Source organism: Phyllobates terribilis, unplaced genomic scaffold (assembly GCF_046119375.1).
Source record: "Phyllobates terribilis strain yellow unplaced genomic scaffold, ASM4611937v1 Scaffold_1__5_contigs__length_1240528914, whole genome shotgun sequence".
NCBI classification, from domain to species: domain Eukaryota; kingdom Metazoa; phylum Chordata; class Amphibia; order Anura; family Dendrobatidae; genus Phyllobates; species Phyllobates terribilis.
The window spans coordinates 991,098,084-991,111,410 of NW_027362761.1; positions in this window are offsets into that span (position 1 = coordinate 991,098,084).

Below are 13,327 nucleotides of genomic sequence, written 5' to 3' on the forward strand. Positions count from 1 at the left end.
AAGATTTTTTGGGGTTGTTTTGTTGCATCTGGCACTGGGTGCCTTGACTGTGTGCAAGGCATCATGAAATCTGAAAATTACCAAAGGATTTTGGGTTGCAATGTAATGCCCAGAGTCAGAAAGCTGGGTTTGCGTCCTAGGTCATGGGTCTTCCAGCAGGACAATGACCCAAAATATACTTCAAGAAACATCCAGAAATGGATGGAAACAAAGAGCTGGAAGTGGCCATAAATGAATCCAGATCTAAATGTTCTAAATTGAACATCTGTGGAGAGATCTTAAAATTGCTGTTGGGAGAAAGAAAACTTCAAATATGACAAACTTGGAGCAGCTAACAAAAGAAGACTTGTCCAAAATTCCAGTTGAGAGGTGTAAGAAGCTGGTAGATGGTTATAGGAAGCGATTGATTGCAGTTATTTATTCCAAAGGTTGTGCAACCAAATATTAATATGAGGGTGCCAGCAATTTTGTCCGGCCCATTTTTCTTGGTGTGAAATTATGTTGAATTTACCTGTGTTTTAGTGATGTTCCAATACACACAAAGGAAATAAACATGTGTACAACAAAATATGTGTAATTGCAATAATTTTCTGTGAGAAATAATTCATATTTCTTTATTCCTTGTTTCATGTATGTTCCTTCATGGTTTTACTGTCTTAAAGTGGTTGTTTGGCCTCAGGGTACAAGTCTGCAATCACTCTATGTGACTACGTGCGCACTGTGTGCTGATTCTCCCAATGCTGTGTCAGGAGCAGCGGGCACATGACCTCAAGTATTTGACTTGCATACAAGCGGTCACGTGCAGACTAGACGAGCATGACCTTGCTCAATGCAAGTGTTTTGACTGAGGCTGGAAAAAAATAGTGAGAATGTGGCTGGAAGTATACAAATCGCATTCTTGCGGTCACATGACTGCCCGATCCCAGGGCCAGCACCAGTGAATCCTCACAGTGCACATTTTGTGAACTGTGAGGATTCACAAGTCTGCAGTCACTTAAAGTGATCCCTAAGGTCGGATAACCCCTTTCAGTCTGAATCTACAAAGTACACATTATAATAAAAATAAGGCCGGCTCTCATTACTACAAAAATGTCAAACATGTGAATGCTAACTGTGGTTTAGGCACCCTGTGGGTCTCAAAAATGAAGGTTGGAATTTGTATTTGGGAGCACAGAATTTGCTGAATTTCTTTTGGGGGGCAAGGGCCATATAGCTTTTCCAGAGCTTTTGTGCTACTAGTAATATGGAAGCCTCCTATGTTTCCATTAACAGATGACGGACCTGAGTGGGGACTTGCTTTATTTGTGGATTGAGTCAAAGCTTTTATTGTGATCCAAAATTTTATGTAAAATGTTCCTATTTATCCTGTGCTCTACGCTGAGCACTGATATTGGGGTTTCCACTTAAATCTCCAAGTGACGAAATTCAGATGAAACGCCCGAGGGATCCATTCACTATAATGAGGCAGCAGAGTTACTCTGGACTAGAGATGAGCGGTGTTCGACTCGAACTGTTCACCAATCTCAAATTTGGGCTGTTTTGGGCGGTGTTCGAGCAGTTCAGCGAACACGAACGATTTGAAAAAAAATCCGGCTGTTCGAGGTTATGTTCGATAACTGTTCGTGCACCAAAATCATAACTGGATTTTTTCTCAGTAATGCTGAAAATTAATGTTAATACACAGTTTGAGTGTACAGTAGGGCGGGGGGAGGGGCAGGGAATGGATCTCTGCATAAATAATGAAGATCTCCATTTTTTTTCTCTTTCCCGCATTTACAGTGGGGAGGTGCAGTCTGTCAGCCTATCAGCAGTGCACACACGGAGCGAACTGCTTTTTTTCACACAAGCAAGGGCATGTGTCATTGGCAGTGTATGTCACATGTCCTTGCCCTATAAGCCCCAGCCATTTTCCACGTAGCCACCATTTTCTCACTGCTGAAGCTGCGTGTTAGACGGCACCACTGCTGCTGTGTGCGCTATAATTTGGGTGTTCATTTCAAGCCAATTTTCGCACAAATCTACAGATAGCTTGGGAGTAGGGAATAGTTGTGATTGCAGTCCTTTTGAGGACTAGGTTACATCATTTCCTATGACTTTTATCAGGCAGGTCTGTGATCTTAAATAGATAGGCTGGGAGTAGGGTCTACTTGTAATTGCAGTCCTTTTCAGGACTAGGTTACAGCATTTCCTAGGACTTTTTGCCAGGCAGGTCTGTGCCAGTGCTGTGCAAGTTTTTTTCACAGCATTTGGCTAAATATAGCTAAGTAACTCCTTTTTGGACTTGCAGTGTGTGTTAGTCAGTGGAGTAGCCTACACCACCTGTGTATAGAATACAAATTTTTTTACTGCACCTAGCCAAGTAAAACATTTTGGGCATAGCATCATTCTGTTAGTCCATCTATACTAACCTCCACAAGGTTGCAAATTAAATAGAATTTTTATCTGCATCTAGCTCTGAAAAAAAAATAGGGCTTGTAGCAGTGTGTGGGACTTGTTCTATTAGTCCATCTATACTAACCTCCACCAGGTTGAAAATTAAAAATAATTTTTATCTGCATCTAGCTCTGAAAAAAAATTTGGGCTTGTAGCAGTGTGTGGGACTTGTTCTATTAGTCCATCTATACTAACCTCCACCAGGTTGCAAATTAAAAATAATTTTTTTCTGCATCTAGCTCTGAAAAAAAATTGGGCTTGCAGCAGTGTGTGGGACTTGTTCTTTTAGTCCATCTATACTAACCTCCACCAGGTTGCAAATTAAAAATAATTTTTATCTGCATCTAGCTCTGAATAAAAATTTGGGCTTGTAGCAGTGTGTGGGACGTGTTCTATTAGTCCATCTATACTAACCTCCACCAGGTTGCAAATTAAAAATAATTTTTATCTGCATCTAGCTCTGAAAAACAAATTTGGGCTTGTAGCAGTGTGTGGGACTTGTTCTATTAGTCCATCTATACTAACCTCCTCCAGGTTGCAAATGAAAAATAATTTTTATCTGCATCTAGCTCTGAAAAAAAATTTGGGCTTGTAGCAGTGTGTGGGACTTATTCTATTAGTCCATCTATACTAAGCTCCACCACCTGTGTATGCAATAAAATTGCTTTACTGCATCTAACCCAGCCAATAATTTTGGGCTAATACCACAGTTTGGCCATTCAGCTCTGCTCGGTTCCCATCCATTGTTTTTTGTGCAAACAACTCCAGAGTTGTCAATTAGTTAACCACCAAAATGAGTGGAAAAAGGCCTGCTGATGGTGAAAAGGGGAATAGGCGTGTTGGGAAGGGAAAAAAAGGTTGTGTCCGTGGGGTAGGTGTTAAAGCAACAGTAACATCTGCAGAAGAAAGACCATCTTCCAGCCAAACTAAGATGTCTACTTCTTTTAGCGGACAATGTGATACGATCCCTTTCTTACGGCCATGCCAATCGCTACAAATTCCAGATGAGGCACAAAAACAGCAGGTGCTTCAACGGATATCAAGTGCTCCTTTAAGTGGGCTCTCCTCCACCTCAACTTCAACATCACAAATACTCCAGTCCTCAGAGGTGTCACCCCAATCGCACTTGCTTCCTCACAGCTCCCAAGTCTCCAGCTGCCCGACTGAGTATGGGGTAGAACAGATGGTTGAGTCTGCAGAGCTGTTTACTCATACTATAGCCTGGGAATCAGAGGTCGGCTCCAGAGCATCTGTGAATCCAGACGAGGAAATGATCTGCACTGATGCCCAGAATCTTTATGAGTCGGATCCAGAAACAGAAGGTTCTGAACATAATGTAGACCCTCGTTCCCAAACTGTAACTCCTGTTGGTGGAGACAATGAGGAAGACGATGATGAGACTCAAATACCTGATTGGAGCGACAACTTGAGTTTTTTGTCAGGGCAGGAAGAGGTTGGCTCTGAGGACGACGGGTGTGATAACACACAGGGTGATGATGACGAGGATGGAGATCCCACTTACTGTCAACCCACAGTCAGCTAGTCGATGAGGTCAGCAGAGGAGGTGGAGGAGGATGCTAGTGACGACGAGGTCAGGTTGCGCCTTCCCATACAGAGACGTAGTACTGGAAGCTCGTCAACAACTGCATCCTCAAACACAACTCTGCATCTGACCACAAGTCGTGGTGGCTCTTCAGGTCACATGGGTGCTAAGCCTTGCATAGAATGGGCATTTTTTCAGATCAATAAGGATGACCCAACTCGTGTTATCTGTAACATTTGTCAGCAAAAGCTAAGTAGAGGCCAAAAAATACATAGTTTGAGTACTTCATGCATGAACCGGCAAATGGATATGAAGCATAAGTTGCAATGGGAAGCTCACTGTGCTACAATGCGGCCTAGCCGGCCGGGCCAACCACCGTCTGCCACATCTTGTGCATCCGTGGCCTCTTCCTCCTCTGTGACTGGGGGGACAGCAGTCACACCTGTTTTGGGACGCAGACCTGCCACCTCTTTACCCGCAACAGCCAGCGTGATTGCCAGGTCATCATTTTATTTGGAGGTGAAAACACCAGCTGGTGTTGAGCGCTCTCCGACATCGATAGCACCACCTTTGGATCAAGGCAACCTAACATGTCCGCCTGCATCTTCCTCACAGACCGGCAGTTTGCCGGGGACACCCTTATCAACCCTGTCTAAGCACAACAGCAAGCCCTCGGTCCCTCAGATGAGGACAAGTAAAAGACCATTTCCTCCTAGCCATGAGAAAGCTAAGAGGTTGCATTTCACCATCTGCAAGCTCTTGGCTACAGAAATGCTGCCTTTCCGCCTGGTGAACACAGAGGATTTTCGAGACCTTATGTCCGTCGCAGTGCCCCAGTACCAGATGCCCAGTCGGCACTACTTCTCAAAGAAAGGTGTGCCTGCACTCCACCATCAAGTCGCACACAACATCACCGCTTCTTTGAGAAACTCTGTGTATGACAGGGTGCATTTCACCACAGACACTTGGACGAGTTAGCATGGACAGGGGCGTTACATGTCGCTGACTGGGCACTTGGTAACTATGGTGACAGCAGGACAAGGGGCTGCTGTCCAAGTCTTGCCGTCCCCACGAGTTGTGTGTCAATCCTCTTTATCTCGAAGTTCCTCCACTGCTTCTGCCTCCTCAACCTCCTCTCGGTCCTCCACCTGCACCCAAAGCCTGTCTGGTCATGCCACAAGCTTTCTAACTGCGCAGAAGGGATCCTGCACACCTCCTTACTATGCTGGCAGCAGGGCTAAACGTCAACAGGTGGTTTTTACTTTGAAATGTCTGGGAATTGTGAATCATACAGCTGAGGAGTTGTGGAGAACCAGTTTCATGAATGGTTGTCTCCACTGGACCTGAAACCAGGGAAGGCAGTGTGCGACAATGCTGCAAACCTCACTGCGACCCTTCGCCGGGGCAATGTCACACACGTGCCTTGTATGGCTCACGTGTTGAACCTTGTTGTCCAGCAATTTTTAGGCCACTATCCCGGACTAGATAGCCTTCTGCAGAGGGCACGGTCGCTGTGTGCTCACTTCCACCGTTCGCATCCCACAGCTCAGCGACTTTCATCTCTCCAGAAGTCATTGGGCCTGCCACTTCACCGGCTAAAATGCGATGTGCCTACCCGGTGGAATTCAACTCTGCACATGTTGCAGCAACTGTGGCAGCACCGACAAGCCCTGGTACAATATGTTCTGACGTATAGCCTGGGCCAGCGAGATCCAGAGGTGGGGCAAATCACGCTGGAGGAGTGGTCTCAGATCAGGGACCTATGCCCCCTTCTGCACTGTTTTGAAATGGCGACGAAGATGTTTAGTGCTGATGATGCCATTATCAGCATGACTATTCCAGTGATTTACATGCTGGAGCACATGTTAAACAGAATTTGGAGTCAGGTGGTGGCACAAGAGGAGATGGAGGAAGTAGAGGAGGAGGAGTTGTATGCGGAAGGGCTAACATCTGCAAGGTCCAGACGGTCGGCAGCACCAAGGCGGCAGGCATGGGAAGGTGGGGCAGATGGTTTTACCAGGGTACATGGTAGCAGCCAAACTAGTGAGGAAGGTGCAGGAGCCCAGGAAGAAGTGGAGGATGAACTGATGGAAGACTCATCAGATGAGGGAGACCTTGATCACATTTCTGTTGTGCGAGGTTGGGGGGAGAGGGCAGAGGAAGGAAGCATGATTGTCACCTCGCCACCAACACAACAGGGACTTGGTGCTCCTGGATACGCAAGACACATGAGTGCCTTCTTGCTGCACTACCCGCAACATGACCCTCGAATTGTGAGAATTAGAAATAATCCTGACTACTGGGTTGCCAAACTGTTAGATCCCCGGTACAAAAGTAAATTTGCAGAAATTATTCCTGCCATAGAAAGGGATGCATGTATGCAGGAGTATCAACAGAGACTGTTGCAGAATCTTACATGTGCTTTTCAACAAAACACCAGTGGTGCACGTAGTGAATCTCACAGTTCCAAGTTGCCAACCGTGGGACCATCGAGTGTTCAGCACTCAAAACGTAACAGAAACACAGTATCTGCTGGTAACATCAATTTTGCAGAATCATTTCACCACTTTTTTAGCCCATCCTTTGCAAGGCCACAGGAGACAAGAAGTCTGACACATAGTCAACGCCTAGAGACGATGGTACAGGAGTATCTACAAGTAAACATTGAAGCCATGACTGTGTCACTGGACCCTTGCTCTTTTTGGGCTTCCAATCTGGATAAATGGCCGGAGCTCACCAATTACACCTTGGAGATCTTGTCATGCTCCGCAGCCAGCATTCTGTCTGAACGTGTATTCAGCGCTGCTGGTGGTGTGCTGACAGATAAGCGCACGCGACTCTCCACTGATAATGTAGACAGACTCACGTTCATAAAGATGAACAAACCATGGATCCGAAAGGACTTTTCTACCCCTGTGTCATCCTGGGGAGAGTAAAAGCTTGAGGATTTGTTAAAATCACCTCACCAACCGTTTTAAGCTTTCAAATTTCTAATCATGTTTATCTGTAGCTTGCCTGTATAATAATTTTGGCCTTGTAGCACTGTGCAGTACTGATTCTATTAGGCCATCTATACTAAGCTCCACCAGATTTCAAATTATTACTAATCATGCTTATCTCTATCTTGCCTGTAAAATAATTTTGGCCTTGTAGCAGTTTGCAGTACTGATTCTATTAGGCCATCTATACTAAGCTCCTCCAGATTTCAAATTATTACTAATCATGTTTATCTGTATCTTGCCTGTAAAATAATTTTGGCCTTGTAGCAGTTTGCAGTACTGATTCTATTAGGCCTTCTATACTAAGCTCCACCAGATTTAAAATTAATAATAATTTTTAGCTGCATCTAGCCGGGAAAATAATTTGGGGCTCCTAGATGCGCAAGACACATGAGTGCCTTCTTGCTGCACTACCTGCAACATGACCCTCAGATTGTCAGAATTCGAAATAATCCTGACTACTGGGTTGCCACAGTCTTAGATCCCCCACACGCTTCGATCAACCTTTTCATTTTAATAAACAACAAAAAAAATGGTCATTTTTGAAATTATAAGCATTAGCAGGTTATTAGAAACTGAAATCAAACAGTTTTCAACTCTAAACTTTATTTTAGGTGATATTACATTTGCACATAGGACCCCTTGTTCGAAAGGAGCTTCTGAACTCTCTCGTCCATTGAATTTGTCAGGTTTTGGATGGTTTCTGCTTCAATTGTTTTGCATGAGGACATAATACCCTCCCAGAGCTGTTGCTTAGATGTGAACTGCCTCCCGCCATCATAGACACTCCTTTTGATGATGCTCCAGAGGTTCTGAATGGGGTTGAGGTCAGGGGAGCATGGGGGTCACACAATAAGTTTGTCCCCTTTTATGCCCATATCAGCCAGAGATGCAGATGTGTTATGTGCAGCATGAGATGGTGCATTATCATGCATGAAAAAGATCTTGCTGGGGAATACACCGTTCTTCTTCTTGAACCATGGAAGGAAGTGCTGTTTGAGAAACTCCACATACATTATGGATTTCATCTTTACCCCTTCAGGGATCCTAAATGGGCCGACAATCTCTCTCCCCATGATTCCAGCCCAAAACATTACTCCACCTCCTCCTTGTTTGCGCCCTAGCCTTGTTTGCATGGGGTGTCCCTCAACCAGCCATCCTCCACTCCATCCATCTGGACCATCGAGCTTTGCACGGCACTCATCGGTGAACAAAACAGTTTTGAAGTCAGTCTTCATGTATTGTTTGGCCCACTGGAGCCGTTTCTGCTTGTGTACAGTGGATAGAGGAGGTCGACAAGATGGCTTACGCACAGCTGCAAAACTCTGAAGGACCCTGCATCTTGTTGTTCGGGGGACGTTGGAGGCACCAGCAGCTTCAAAGACTTGTCTGCTGCTATGACAAGGCTTTTTTGCCGCTGCTCTATTAATCTGACCTAATTTCCTGGAGGAAAGAATCCTCAATTTTCCCTTATCAGCATGCACACGTGTGTACTGTGAATCAGCTACATACTTCTTGATTGTGCGATGATCAGGATGAAGTGTCTTGGCAATGTGATTGTATTCATGCCTTGACCTAAACACTCCACAATTTGTTGCTTCTCAGCAGCCGACACATCCTTTTTCTTTCCCATTTTGGCAGAAAATGTAGGCTGCTTAATAATGTGGGACAGCCTTCTTAAGTAGTCTTGCCTTTCATTGGACACACCTGCAAAACTAATTAGCACAGGTGTCTGCAATTGCTTACAGTGATATAAAGAGCCCTGACACACATCACCATCAATGAGTTTAACTGACAAACAAAAAAATTCTTACCTTATCACTCCTAAACATTTTTTGCATAATAATTTGGAACACAGTGTACATGTGCTTTTCCACAAAACACTAGTGGTTCACATAGTGAATCTTACAGTTCTAACTTGCCAACCGTGGTCTGTATGGAGTTGTTCAATAAAGGGCCCAAAATTAAGATAACATAGACGGGAGAGATCTCTATGAATACGAATTCCTAAGTATTTGATACCCTGTGAGGGCCAGGCAAAGGGAAAGTTGGACTCGATGGAATCCTGTATGGATTTGGGGAGGGAGACATCGAGGGCCTCAGACTTCGCTGCATTGATTTTAAAATTTGATCATGTAACAAAGAGATCTATTTCAGCCATAACAGCAGGGATGGATATATGTGATTGAGTGATATATACTAGGACATCATCAGCAAATGCAGAGCACGTGTACTCGGTGCCTCCCACCTCAATCCACCTAATATTGGGGTTATGGCGAATTGATGAGAGCAGGTGCTCCGTCACTAGGATGTATAAGAGAGTGGACAGAGGACATCCCTGCCTTGTCCCATTGGTGATTATGAAAAGTGATGAAAATGTTCCATTTATCTTCAGCCTAGGTGACGTATTGCGATACAGGGCCGTGATTTTGGCTATAAAAGGGTCCCCTAGACCCGTACCCCATGCTTTTTAAGAGAAAAATATATGGCGTGCCAGGAGACTCTATGGAATGCTTTCTCAGCATCCAACGAGAGTATCTAATTACAAATTTTTAACTGCATCTAGCCCAGGAAATACTTTGTGCCTAGTAGCAGTGTCTGCTAGTCAGCGGATTATCCCTGCAGTTAAGCAAGCTACACCACCTGTAGTTTGGACACTTAATTTTTTCAAAGGAAATGCTTCGGGCCCCCGGGACACTCAGTGAAGAGCATTGGGAGGCACCCCAAGCCACAGGGGCTGGGACTGGCGGTAGGACGCCTTGAAGTGGACCACCAAGCTCGATCCTTATAAAAGCTTTTTAACTGCAGCAGCTTTAGCGGACGCTACTGGAGCTATAATTCCCGCGGCTGCTGGCATCAGACTTGTCCTCTAATAGATCCTTGTAAAAGGATTTAAATTGTACTCATTCAAATTAGAGAGACAATTTAAATTAAAAAGCTTAGACCTGCCTCCACCGCAGGTGGGCTCACTCGACCCACCAGCGGACAGGCACCAGTATTGGGAGAGGGGGGCTGGCCGTCAGGGTCCACCGCAGCTCTGGCACAAACACGGCGACACGGAGGTCGCACGGGCAGGAACGGACTGGCCATGTCGGCTTCGCACTTTTTTGGTTTTAGAAGGGCATGACATGCCTATAGCTGTGTCTCCCCCTCCTTTTACTTCTCAGCCTCTTTTTTTTTCGCATGACTATATGTACTTGTCACTTTTCCATGTGTTAGTTTGGTCTTCTGAGCAGTTTGTCAGCTTTTGGACACCTTTGAAGTGTTTTCTATGTGTTTTCTGTGTGTTTCTATGTGTTTTTGTTTGCCTGCCATTGGTTTTAACGGTGTTCGACGGTGTTCGACGAACAGTTCGACGAACAGTTCGGCGAACATATGGGTGTTCGACGAACCGAACCGAACTCGAACACTACGGGGGTGGCTCAACTCTACTCTGGACTCCATCTAACCTCTGTTTAGCGGTGTCCTTTTTTTCCAAGGTTCACAAAACTGTGGCCGATGGCACTTTTATGCACGCCTAATAAAAAGACGGACACTGTGGGATCACAGGCCAGATGGCGTCCATGGTGCCTCCATCTGCCTCATTATAGGAAATCTTCCACCAGGGGTTCTGTCTGAATCAAGTATTTCACAGATTAACACGGAAACCCCGGTGTAAGTGCTCAGTGCAGAGAGCAGGATAAATGTGAGCCAATCCATAGTGTGATCTTTGGGAAGCAGAATGAACAAATCAGCAGCAAGTGAAGAATTGATTTTATTTATTTTTTAAGCTGTTTCTCGTGCAGTATAATTGATTAGACGACTGTATTCTTCTGGTTTCTGTGATTACAGCGATAACAGATTTATATTGGGTTTTTATGTTTGGCTGCTGTTACATGCTTTTTTTTATTGCAGAAACTAGTTTTTGCATCGCCATATTTTGAGAGCTATAATTTTTCCATATTTCAGCTGATAGAGTCATATGACGGCTGTTTATTTTGCGGGACAAGTTGATGTTTTTATTGGTACCATTTTCGGACGTGTGACTTTTGATCGCTTTCTAGTCCGATTTTTGTGAGAATAAAAAATTGTTAATATGAAGTTGGCTAATCATGGAACCCTCAAGAACCTTCCTGGTCGTGGGGGAAAGAGGAAAATTGTCAAGAGAGGTCTTCGTAGGTTGGTGCGAATGGTGGAAAAAACACCATGTTGTAAAACAAAAGGCCTGAAGGCCAACCTGGAACAGTCTGGAGTCATGGTTTCAACAAGTACTATACACCACACACTAAACCAAGCAGAACTTTATGGGCGAAGGCCAAGAAAGAAACCATTGCTGAAAATAGACATAAAAAGGAACGACTGATCTTTCCCAAAGAGTACCTTGACAAATCACAATCCTTCTGGGAAAAATGTTCTGTGGTCAAATAAAAATAAAAATAGAGATTTTTGGCAATGCAAAGCAACAGTTTGTTTACAGACGGCACAATGACGCTTATAAGGAAAAGAACACCTTATCAACAGTTAAAGGGGTATTCCCATCTCCAAGATCCTATCTAGTGTTGAGCGAGTATGTTTTATTAACCCTTTCGGCGAGTATGCTCGGGCAGAGCACCGAGTATTTATAGCTGCTCGGTGTTATGTTTGAATCACTCCCGTGTGCATGATTTGCAACTGTTTGACAGTTTTACTACATGTGAGGAATGTCTACTTCTTACACATTCCTCACATGTAATAAAGCTGTCAAACAGTTGCAAATCATGCACACGGGAGCGATTTAACCTTATCACCGAGCAGCTATAAATACTCGGAGCTCGGCCCGAGTATACTCGGACAGAACATACTCGCTCAACCCTAATCATATCCCAATATGTATTTGGTGTAATAATAATATTAGCAAATACCTCCAATTAGAAATATAGCATAGTATTTTTGATTCGCTATGTCTCTTTCCTCATGTGCAGGCATTGCAGGACCTTAGGTATCCATGGTTACGTCCACTGATAAAGTGACAGCTAGTTAGTTAGCTGCTAGTGGTCGTAACCGTGGATACCTAAGGTCCTGTATTGCCTACACATGAGGTAAGTGGCATAGCGAATCAAAACTACTATACTACATTTCTAATTGGAGGTATTTGCTAATATTATTATTATTACACCTACTACATATTGGGATAGGATCTTGGAGATGGGAATATCCCTTTAAGCTGTTTCATTAAAAATTTTGGGGTGAGCTGAAATCTGCCATTAGGAAAAAGAACCCTGCAAATTTTCAAGAGCTTGAACAAACTGCAAAGGAAGAGTGGGAGAAGATTCCAGCTGAGAAGTGTAAGAAGCTTGTAGATGGCTACAAGAAACGTTTGGAGGCTGTCATCAATGCCAAAGGTTGTGCAACCAAGTATTAATTAGGGGTACCTTTATTGCTGCACATGCTGTTTATGCTGTTTTTTCTTTGATATTGCAACATGGAAGTTGAAAAACTATGTTTTATTGTGGTATTACTTTGGACCACTAATTAAAAAATCCTGAGGATTTAACTTTGGTACATTTCCATTTATTTCTGAAGATGTTGCACAGTTTATAAAAAAAATAAAGAGGTGCCAATAATGGTGAGCAGCAATGAAGCCGTGAATATTTATATCAGTATTCACAGACTAAGGCTGTGGTCAGATGGCCGTAGATTCTCTCATTCTATAGAGAATCGGGCCGATTATGCTAATGACACTTGGCTCAAACTCTGTTGGTGTGATCCGATTCTCTTGCATGAGAGAATCGTATCACAAGTATGGAGAAGACGGAGAACTTAATTTCTCCATTTTCTCCATTCTCTGAGTCTGCAGATGACGGACTGCACTCGTATGACATCCGAGTGCAGTCTGATGTTTCACACGAACGTATAGACTTGTATGGGTATGAATGGTTATCAGATGAACTTGCAGAATCCTGCGATTCGCCATGAGAAAAAAGCGCAAGTCGGCACTACCCCATAATATAACATTTGGCTGAGTGCTATCCGATAAAACATTGGATAGCACTCGCCCGTGCTTTACGCTCATGTGATTGAGCCCTTAGACTAGCACACCAGTTTTCTTTGTGATTGAGCATTGAAAGTAGTAAACCATAACCAGATAAGTCCTTTTTCTATCCCATGGTGGAATGTGCTTTGCACACTGATCTCCTATACCTACCCTGTACAGGCATACAATGGCACACCTTGGCCAGCGGCCATCTTGTATACTGGCTGTGACAGCCCCCCTGATTGGCAGTGATAGACCATGTGGTGTGGTAGGTGTAGGGCATTGAGGGGATGGTCACACCTGATTTCATTAACCCTCTCTCTGAGTCTTCAGAAGTGTATGAAAATGTGATGGTCACTT